We start from the raw sequence: 9,373 nt of genomic DNA, 5'->3' as shown, positions 1-9,373 counted from the left end.
GGTTTCTTCATTTAATTACTTACATTATAAAGCAGCAATAAATTCTGTTTGAATGATAATCTGTTCATCAAGAAGAACACTAGAAAGCAAATGCTTCTCAATGGGAAAAGGTTGGCAGCAGCTTCTGGATTTGTGTAATTAAGACCTGTACTTGCTGGTCAGCGTTTCCCAACTGGCAGACTCCCAACAGGGAATTAAAACAGCAGATTCTAGCTCAGCATGAATTCTGTTGGGTTTGTTCAGCTCTTGGGAATGGAAGTTACAGTTATTTCTAAACATGCGCATTTTTATCAAAGAAAATTGCAGGTGAGTAACTGAAGAAAAACTTTGCTAAGGTAAGGAACAGAGAAGAAAAGAGGAAAAAATAATAATTTAGAATTCCATTTAAGAGAAGTGTCATAACTTTGCAGACAGGAAGTGATTAGAAAAAAATGAACTGTTTTCAGAAGAAAGCTGTAAGTAGTGACTTCAACATATACTGAGTTTTTCTTAGTGAAATAAATACCAAGACCACTTGCTGCTTCCATCATTCCAAGCTCAAAAGAAGAGGGATTTAAAAATTTGTGACTTCTAGTCTTGTACTGCAAGATGGCATCATCTTTCCTGTTTTCTAATTGAGACCTAAAATCAATTATCTTTATTGTATGTTTGATTAAATGCCTGTTTAATTTTAAGTCTCATTAACCTCTGTTTGAATGTAATGATTCTAATGTCAGACAGACTTATTAACTGAAGTCAAAATATGTAATAATTCAAAGTAAGTGCCTCTGACCAACTAGTATGTCTTTATTGCCCACTTCTTTAGTGTTGTGGCATTGACATTTTTGTTGTGAATCATTTTCAAGCTACTTGGTTTTTTTAAGCAGCTTCTAAATTATTGATAAGAGAGTAATCCTCCACCTATGCAGCCACCATTGTGGTACAATATCAGAAAATATAACATAAAATTTTACATAAGGACATTAAGGATGAATATTCATATTTCATTTTACGCTTTTAGTCCTTTAAGTATGATCATTCTATTCTCTGTCAACATAAAATATCATTCCAAATGGAGTAATATTTTCCTCCAACTTTAAAGTGCATTTAGTGCCATTACTGTAATTTTATGAAATCATATTTTATATTTATACCATTTGCTTAATTTTATGTCCTGCTAGGTAGCAAATACCAGTTCTTTTCTATAGAGAAAATTCATATTTATTTTCAATTCATATTCAGCTTCTTACTGTCACCTTCTCTTTCCTTACACTTTCCCTATCCCTGTTTCACCTCTTTTTCCCTTCCTGAAAGCTATTTGCATCATTTCCCAATATCCTGAGATTTGTCAATGTTGATGGAACTACCATGGAGACCTACAGCTAGCATATACTGTCCTTGCTTGCTAGAATAACTTTCTGGGGGAGAGGACAGCAAGATACATTTTATAGCAGAACTGCTTCACTGTAATAATTGCTAGAAGTTACTACCAACAGCTAGATTGGTGATGTAATCGCTCGATATGAATGTGGCTAAAGGCACTTCAGCTAAGCTAGATACTTCACCACCATGACTGAGGGATGTGGCTCCATATGCCCATTCCATAATGGAAGTGATTTACCATTAAGAGAAATGTTGAAAGCTCTTAATTTTGACATAGGGTTATGTATGTATGTTCTCCAGAAGTACTTGGAATGTAAGGTTTATAGCTTACTTCTAAAGGATTTTAACAAGCTTTAATATTTGGGAATTGTTCAAGTGATTTTTTTTTTCAAATCATTCCACTAGCTGAGGTATTTTTCTCTCTGGTTTTGCTTGTATTTATTTTTAAACCAGGATCAAAAAATACCTACTCCTAAACTGGCCTGGTCAAAGAACATAGGCATTTCTTTGACAGCAACGTTCAATACAAGGTTCATAATTTGTAGGTTCCAAGCTTTGCCTATCAGTTATACTTTCATGTCTTGAAAATATCTAGCCTTGAATCATCATTAATAATTTCTTCCAATAATGATTTTTAACACATGACTTGCATGAAAAAAAAAAAGTACAAATATCATGTCAACCTTTAGAGTTTCCCCTAGGAAGAAATCCTTTCTGTTTTGGAGACCATAATATGCAGAGGTTTCTTTGTCTCTACCAACAATAGGTTGTACAGCATTTCTAGAATTTTCCACTTTCTCTCTTGCACCTTTCCCCTATGTGGAATCCCAGCCTAGGCTTCCATAATACTTTTAGGTATGTTTTATAGTAAAAAAAAAAAAAAAAAATCACAAACTACTTGCCATATGGGATTTTAGAAGGCTATTAAAATCTACCAAAATGTTCCAGTTGGAGGAGGTTAGTTTGCGTTAGAGCTTTAAGTGATCTCTTTCAAAAACAGGGAAATTACACAAAGACCTTGCTTACTGCATTCTCAAATTTGTCATGCTTTACCTTTGTATCTTGATGATCTCCTGCTTTTTGCTAAAGCCATTGCAGGCATATGTAACAACTGGCCAAAAGATGTAGTCCTTCTCAAATGTATTTATATCAGAGAACTTTTTCTGGAAAGTAATTCTGAGGCAAATGAGGTTTCTGTTCCATCCCCATGTATTATGGAAGCATAGTCAAGGGTACAGTTTAAAATGGAGTGTAAATTAGGGGTGGAGGGGTAGGTCTCCAAAATGTTTCTGTCCCACTGATGTGAAATTCTGCTGAGTGTTAATTTTTAAGCTGTTTCAAGTTCAATGCATAGCTTTGGGTCAGTTTTGCACATTTAAAGGGAAGTCTTAGGACAAATTCCCTGAAGAACTAATTTCAAAGTTGGCTGACCTTTTGGTGTTGACACACTTGTGAAAATTTTGGAAGTTTTTTAAAACACCTAAAACCAAGATTTAGGAGAGAAGCAAGCTCTCAGTAGACAAAGACATGTTCAGATTTTTAATAAATATGGTTGAATTTATGATGTGGTACCTTCAGCTTTGATAACTTTCACAGCTGAATTTACTAACTTAAACTATGGCTAATGGATACATTGTGTGTCACAAAATGCAGTGGACTGAAAAATTGTGCATTGGTGGATTCTATATAAATAGGATTGATAAGTGATGCATATGCCTCTTTCAAGAACTATTTGAGAGAATTTTTTGTTTGTCCATCAACGAGTGCAAAACATCCTATCCTCTTTCTAAGTCCTTTTAGTCAGTCATCACTTGTACTTCTATCCTACGAATACACTTGTTCTATTTACAGTTTTAAAAACCTGGGAAACTAATACATAAAATTAAACAGATAATTGGGGGAAAAATAAAAACAAGAAAACAAAAAGCAATCCAAGTGAGATAGCTTTTTCCAGTCACATGTTTTACTTTTATTGGGTTATAATTTTAACTCTGACTTCTTAGGAGTGCCAGATTTCTTTTGTCTTTTTCCAACATGAAACTTGCATAACCAGGAGAAGAAGTTGATGATTAAAGAAGAGCTGATTAAAGAAGAAAATGGTAGATAGAGCAAAAACAGGATTCTGGTTGATGTGCTTTTTAAAGGGAAAAAAGAAAAAGAAAGAAAAAGGAAGAAGACAGTGGGCTGAGAGGGATGATAAGATAGATAGCAGAAAAAGGGTAATAAAAGCATACATTATAAAACAGAAGACTGAAGAAAATAACAGGGACAAACCTGAACCAGATCTAAAATGATGATAGGGGAGCAGGAAAAATAGTGGTACCCATTTTGAGCTATAAGGAGATGCAGAATAGGTAGGACTGTTCCTTTGCAGATAGACTTTTTTTCTGCCTTTGAATTTTGAAACAAACCTGGTCATACATGTTGCAGGCAGATTCTTCCTATCTTGACTAGCAGCAGAAGTCTTAGCCTTAGTACTAACAGTTCTCTAAAAAGTGGAAAATCTTGATTCAACTAGCATTTCTTTTTCTAAATGCATCCCTAAACTGCTGGATTTGAGTTACAGTGGAGTAAGTTAAAAGTAGTCCCCTGGGAGTATGCATGGACATAGTAAACATCAGTCATCCTGGATCTGTTTACATTAAGACAGGCAATCAATTTTTGCAGGCTGTCATCAAACAGAAAGATTCTTCTACTTACACAGAAAAAAAAAATTCAATTTCCCTCAGCTTTTTTCTCCTCTTCTTTTATAGCAGCATGAAACTACTCAGAAAGCCAGGTGGTAACCTTGCACGAATAAAAATACTCAGGTTTAAATGGGAAGAGCTTAAGACACAAAATGACCATACGTTTAAGCTCTTCCTCTAAATATGGGCAGAACTGATTTCACTGTATTCCAGCATCAACCTACAAAAAAGTTCAAATGATGTAATTCAGCTGTATTATGGTCAATATGGCTTTCACATTAAACACAATTCACATGTCTACATTAATATTTATACATTTCCTTTGTATTGAATTAAATACGTGAAAAGACCTTTTCTGAAACTAATATTGAAACCTTTGGGTAGCCTTGTCTTTTTATTGTGGATCAACTAGAAACCACTCTGATCACTAATATGTTACTGCTATTTAGCCAGTAATGAGTGACTGCACCTTTGTTCTTCCTTTAGTTATGACTATTTAATAGCCTCCATCTTCTCTTTGTTTTAGCATCAGTCTATTTTTATGCTGTTAGAATAAAAGTTCTTAGCCTTTTAAGAACTCTAGTACTTATTAGATTGTTATTTAATTAGTCAATGGTAGCTGATTACTGAGGAGCATACATGAGACGACCACTCCGGAGAGCAATAGAGTACATAACGAACAACTATATGAACAGGTGTTACCTACAAAAATGCTAAATGTAATCCTGTTCCTACTTAATCTTTTGCATTCTTTCAAGTTCTGCATGTGGCCTGCAGAAGAAAATTAATTATCCTTGGCTGAGACAAATATTTATTTCAACCAACCTTGCCTGTTAAACAGTAATACGTTGAGGAAAATCAAAAGTGAAACTTATGGGAAAAATGGTAACAGATTTAGAATGTGTCACAGAAACAGAGAAGGAATTATTTGGGATTATCTTTTTGTGATTCCGAAGAAATGTAAATTCAGATATTACTTTATAAAAAGCTTTCACAATGATCTGTATGAATGCCTTACTTTAAATGACTTCACAGAATGACCTGTGTAATCTTTCAGTTGAAGCCTAACTATGCAAAGTTTTCCACAGAGATTCTACAAATAGGAATTTCTAATAAAAGGTCAGAAAATGACTTTTTTTTTTGGAAGGTGCCAGTTTTTCATTTTAAAGAACAAAAGCTTCTATTCAAATACTTCACTGAAATCATAGTGATCGATATCTGATCATGTACCTCTAGTCAACTCTCACCTCGTGTCCCTCAAGATTTAAAGTTAGGATTTGAGATTACTCTGTTAATTGATTGACCAAATGATAGATTCAAATATCCACACTGAATATCTTGTTGAATGTATCTAAATTCATCATGCTACAGCGGCAATAGCTAACTCCAGTTGAGGTTTTCAACCAAACTCCTGATGAATTGTACTGCTAGAAGACCTTCTGCTTTGCTGAACATTTTAGACAAGAAGATTTAAAGAAACAAAAGGATTATCAGTGAAGCATAAGGCAAATAAAACTTAAGACAATTTCTGTCAGTCACCAAGGTTATAGAAGAAGTCAAGAAGTTACTTAGGGTCAATCTTTTGGGTTTTTATCCATTGGTAAATAGTAGAATTATTTTGTTTTCTTTAAAAAATATTGCACTTGCTCAAATTATTAGATTTTCCCCCAAGGACATAGGGAAATTACTTGCCCGCAAAAGGTAAACAGATAAGGCTTTTTCACCAGCATTCATTAAGATTTTGCAGACTACATGTGACCTGAGAGACAGGTTGGTTTGTCCTCAGGGAAGCCGTGCTCCTCAGGGAGCAAAAGGTTTCTGGACAGCCTGTACACGGGAACAGCTGTTTTCTCTGTTGCTTTTTGATACCAGAAAGGAAAAGTAGATCAAGTCTGGCAAGGAGGAGCTATATTGTACAGATTGATGTCTCCAAGAGCAAAAGAAGTAGAAAGAAAAGAGTTATCTTGCTGTTCCCTTAAGAAAGGTGGAAAATGCAGACTTGTACTCTATAAATTGGTTATATGCTAACTGTCGACCAAATGAAGCATGAGAAGCAGATGGTGGCACTGGAGACTAACTCCAAGCCCTAGCAACAGTGCTGAACGACGTCTGGCCCATGCAGAGGGGGAAGTCCTTTTTCTAAGAATTTAAGGGCAAAGATACTCACAGAAAAGAAACTGTGGGAAGAACTGTAATGTTCCCTGCGCTGAAGAAGAACGAGAGAAAAATTCATCAAGGAGCATTATAGCTCTTTCTACCAAGCAAGAAGGCTGGCCAGCTCTAACGGTCTGTCGTGCAGCGCCCTGGTGGGCAATGGATTGCTGTCACTAGGCATTGCCTCACTATCCCTGCTCAACTTTCAGGAGAGCTTGAAATGTGGCTCTGTGCAAACATATCTTTGCCCACTTAAGCGTCCTGAATTCTAGGGTTGGTAGAGCTCATAGCTGACATTTATTTTCCATAGATGAAATCTGCTTTTTCGCAAAGACATCCATGATCATAGAGGTCTTCTAGCTGCCAGGTTTTCTTCTGCCAGGAAGATGCACATATTTGATAAAGACTGTTGCATTAGTTGTAAGGGGAAAATCAACTTTTCCTGTGACGTCCAGCCTGTGGAGATGCTCCACAGCTGGCTGACCACCATAAAGCGATAGTGAGGAGCCAGCAGCCCCGTAGTGCCAAACCGAAGAAACTTCCAAGAGCAATCAGAGATACACCAAATAAAACTCACTTTATTGGCAGCTCGCATAATGGATGTCTTTCTCAAACATCTACAAGCTTTTGCTTTCAGTAGATCAAAAGCATGTGTCATGCAAAGATCTGTACTTCATTTGCACTCGGACACGCTTAGGCAGGTCTAGCTGCGAAGTTGCGACAGCAACCACGAGTGACCAGTTTCTTTCCCTTTCCGCACAAAAGCGGGCCAAGGGATGGTTCACACTGCGGGGGGAGATCTGGGTTTATCATGCAGTCCGCTTAACTTCAGAAAGCGGCTGCCGTCACATGGCGGTGTCATGGGCAGCCGCTTCCAGCATCACCCGAAGTTTAGCGAAAAAGCCCTGCCGCCCCCGCCGCCGCCTCGGCCCCGGCCCGCCCCGCTGGGGTGGTGCAAGGAGCCGCCGCGCCCGCGCCCGCCGCCCCCGCCGCGGCGCGCAGGTGGCGCCCGGGGGCCGCCGGGCGGCGGGGCGGGGCGGGGGCTGGGGCCGGGGCCGCGGCCGCCATGGCCGGGGGACGGGGCGCGGCGCTCGGTAAGGGCCGAGCGGGGCTGGGCCGGCGGTGGGGCACTGGCTGGGGCCGGGGGCGCCTGAGGGAGATAAAGCGTCGCTGGCAGCGAGCGCAGAGAGCGCGCGGCGGCGGCGGCGGAGCTGGGCGTGGCAGGTGGACCGCACCGCACCGCACCGCACCGCGCGGCTCCGGCAGCGCCGAGGGTCTCCGTGCCGCGGGGGGGGCGCGGCAGCGGCAGCGGCGGGGCTCGGCGGCTGTGGGTGCACGTGTCGTGTCCCCCCACACGCACAAAATTTGCTGTGTTTTTTTTCTTCTTCTTCTCTCCAGCGTGAGCAGTGGGGGGAAATTTTTTCATTTTTCACTGCAGTTTTTAATTTTTCAGTTCCAAGGGTTGCGTTATTTTTCAAGCCCCGAATTGCGTAGCGACCAGCGGAGCATGCGGTGAGTGTTGTGGGACGGTGAATTTCAGTTTGGGGCCGAAACAAGAAAAAAAAAAGTTTTTGGGGGGGAGGTGGGGAAGAGGGCGGACAAAACCTCAGGCTGATTAAGAGAAACAATATTCTGGTTTGACCAGCAGGTGGAAAAAACCTGTTTGTATAGCTATTCTTTGCATCACTTTCTAGTACCATCTGTATCTCTTGTCAAATAAACTGAATACTTTAAAAAAAAAAAACAAAAAAAACAAAAAAAAAACAGCTTGGTGATACCGACTCAGAGGTAGAAATACTTCGAAGTGGCAAAACCCTCTTCTCTTTCTTCCCCTGCTCCATGCTCTTCCTCCCTTGGATGTGTGATCTCCAAGGCAGTGCCTGCCACTTACTTGTGAGGGAAGTTGTTGATTTCATCGTAACTGTTCTGGTTCTGTGGCTTCTGTGTTGAGAATTAGAAATATGACAACTGTGTTTAATTTGGCCGTTGTTAAAACACTCTGTGGCAAACGAGCTGCTTTTGCCAGTGTAGCTTCAATCTGGAAAACCTGTAGGAACTTAACAGTTGTGCATGGTGCAGCTCCCCTTCTTCCCTCTCCGCTTTTGCTGGTGCAGCTATGCTGTGTGCTCTGGCCAGGGCGCTAGCTGCTTTCCCCCCATCCAGGCACCCATCTCCACAGGCCTTCCTCGGCGGGAGTGCCCCTCTGCAGAGGAGCTGTCTCACTCCCTCATAGTTCACTACCTGATAGTATTCGTGGGCTGCAACCTAACCATAAGGGTCACTTAATGTCATATGCACTCATTGGTGTTACAAAGTGAACTAATCACTTGTCAGCATACTCCCAGGCTGCATGTGGTTTAACCTGTGTTTAGTTATGTTTTTACCCCCCCCCCCCCCCAACATTTAAAAGTACTTTGCTTCAATTAAAATTCTGATTCTGCACTTCTGAACAAGCTGCGGAATTCCTAGTGATGTGCGTAGTTGTCAAGTCAAAAAATACAGAGTCCTGGCAAACAAGATTTTGAAGAGTTTATTTTTGGATGTGAATGTGTAGCTTTAGGGTGAGATTATTTTGTCAGAAACATTCATTCAGCTTCTACTAATTTAAGAAGAAGTTGTAGGTATGTATAGTGTTGAATAGAGCTTGGTCCTGTATCACAACTGAACACTTACAGAGAGTATGTGGCAGTTTTATCATGTCCCAAGATGCAGCCTCATTGTTATCTGGAAATGTGGCCCTAATTTTTGTACCTATTAGCTACAAAATAGGCTTTATCTACTTTCAGAGGGGAGGATAAGATTTATGTCTTTTGGGCAGAGCAGAGAGTCTAGATGACTAAATGCAATTATGTGCATTAAAATGACACCTGTGAAAGGTAGCATGGAGGATTCAGGGATAGTTTTCAAAATATGTTTTGCATGGCTATATTGCCAAGCCCAGAGGCTTGGAAATAGTCACTGTGCATCCATAAAGCATATTTAAGAGAATGTCCAAGGTCTGGGCATATGCATGTGTTCATGTGGTGCATATGTATATGCATATGGTGTAAGTGTGTTCTAGGAGAATGTTCTTCAGGCTTGTGACTTGCACATTTGCGTATCTGTATCTTGCTTTCTTCACTCAGTCCCACAAAACTTACTGGGATCTTGATTTTTATCATAATCAGTTG

General features: G+C 39.9%; 1 protein-coding gene across 1 annotated transcript in view; it reads left to right on the top strand.

Annotated features, from left to right (window-relative positions):
• Positions 1 to 7,437: 7,437 nt before the first annotated feature.
• The window catches only part of DNAH11 (dynein axonemal heavy chain 11), a 154,524-nt gene continuing 152,588 nt past the window's right edge, over positions 7,438 to 9,373 (top strand). The window contains 1 exon segment of the mRNA XM_064505461.1: positions 7,438 to 7,715. The gene's annotated coding sequence lies outside the window, so the exon portion shown is untranslated.

This window comes from Dromaius novaehollandiae, chromosome 2 (genome assembly GCF_036370855.1).
Source record: "Dromaius novaehollandiae isolate bDroNov1 chromosome 2, bDroNov1.hap1, whole genome shotgun sequence".
In the NCBI taxonomy this organism is placed as follows: domain Eukaryota; kingdom Metazoa; phylum Chordata; class Aves; order Casuariiformes; family Dromaiidae; genus Dromaius; species Dromaius novaehollandiae.
This window is presented reverse-complemented; position numbering and strand designations above follow the sequence as displayed.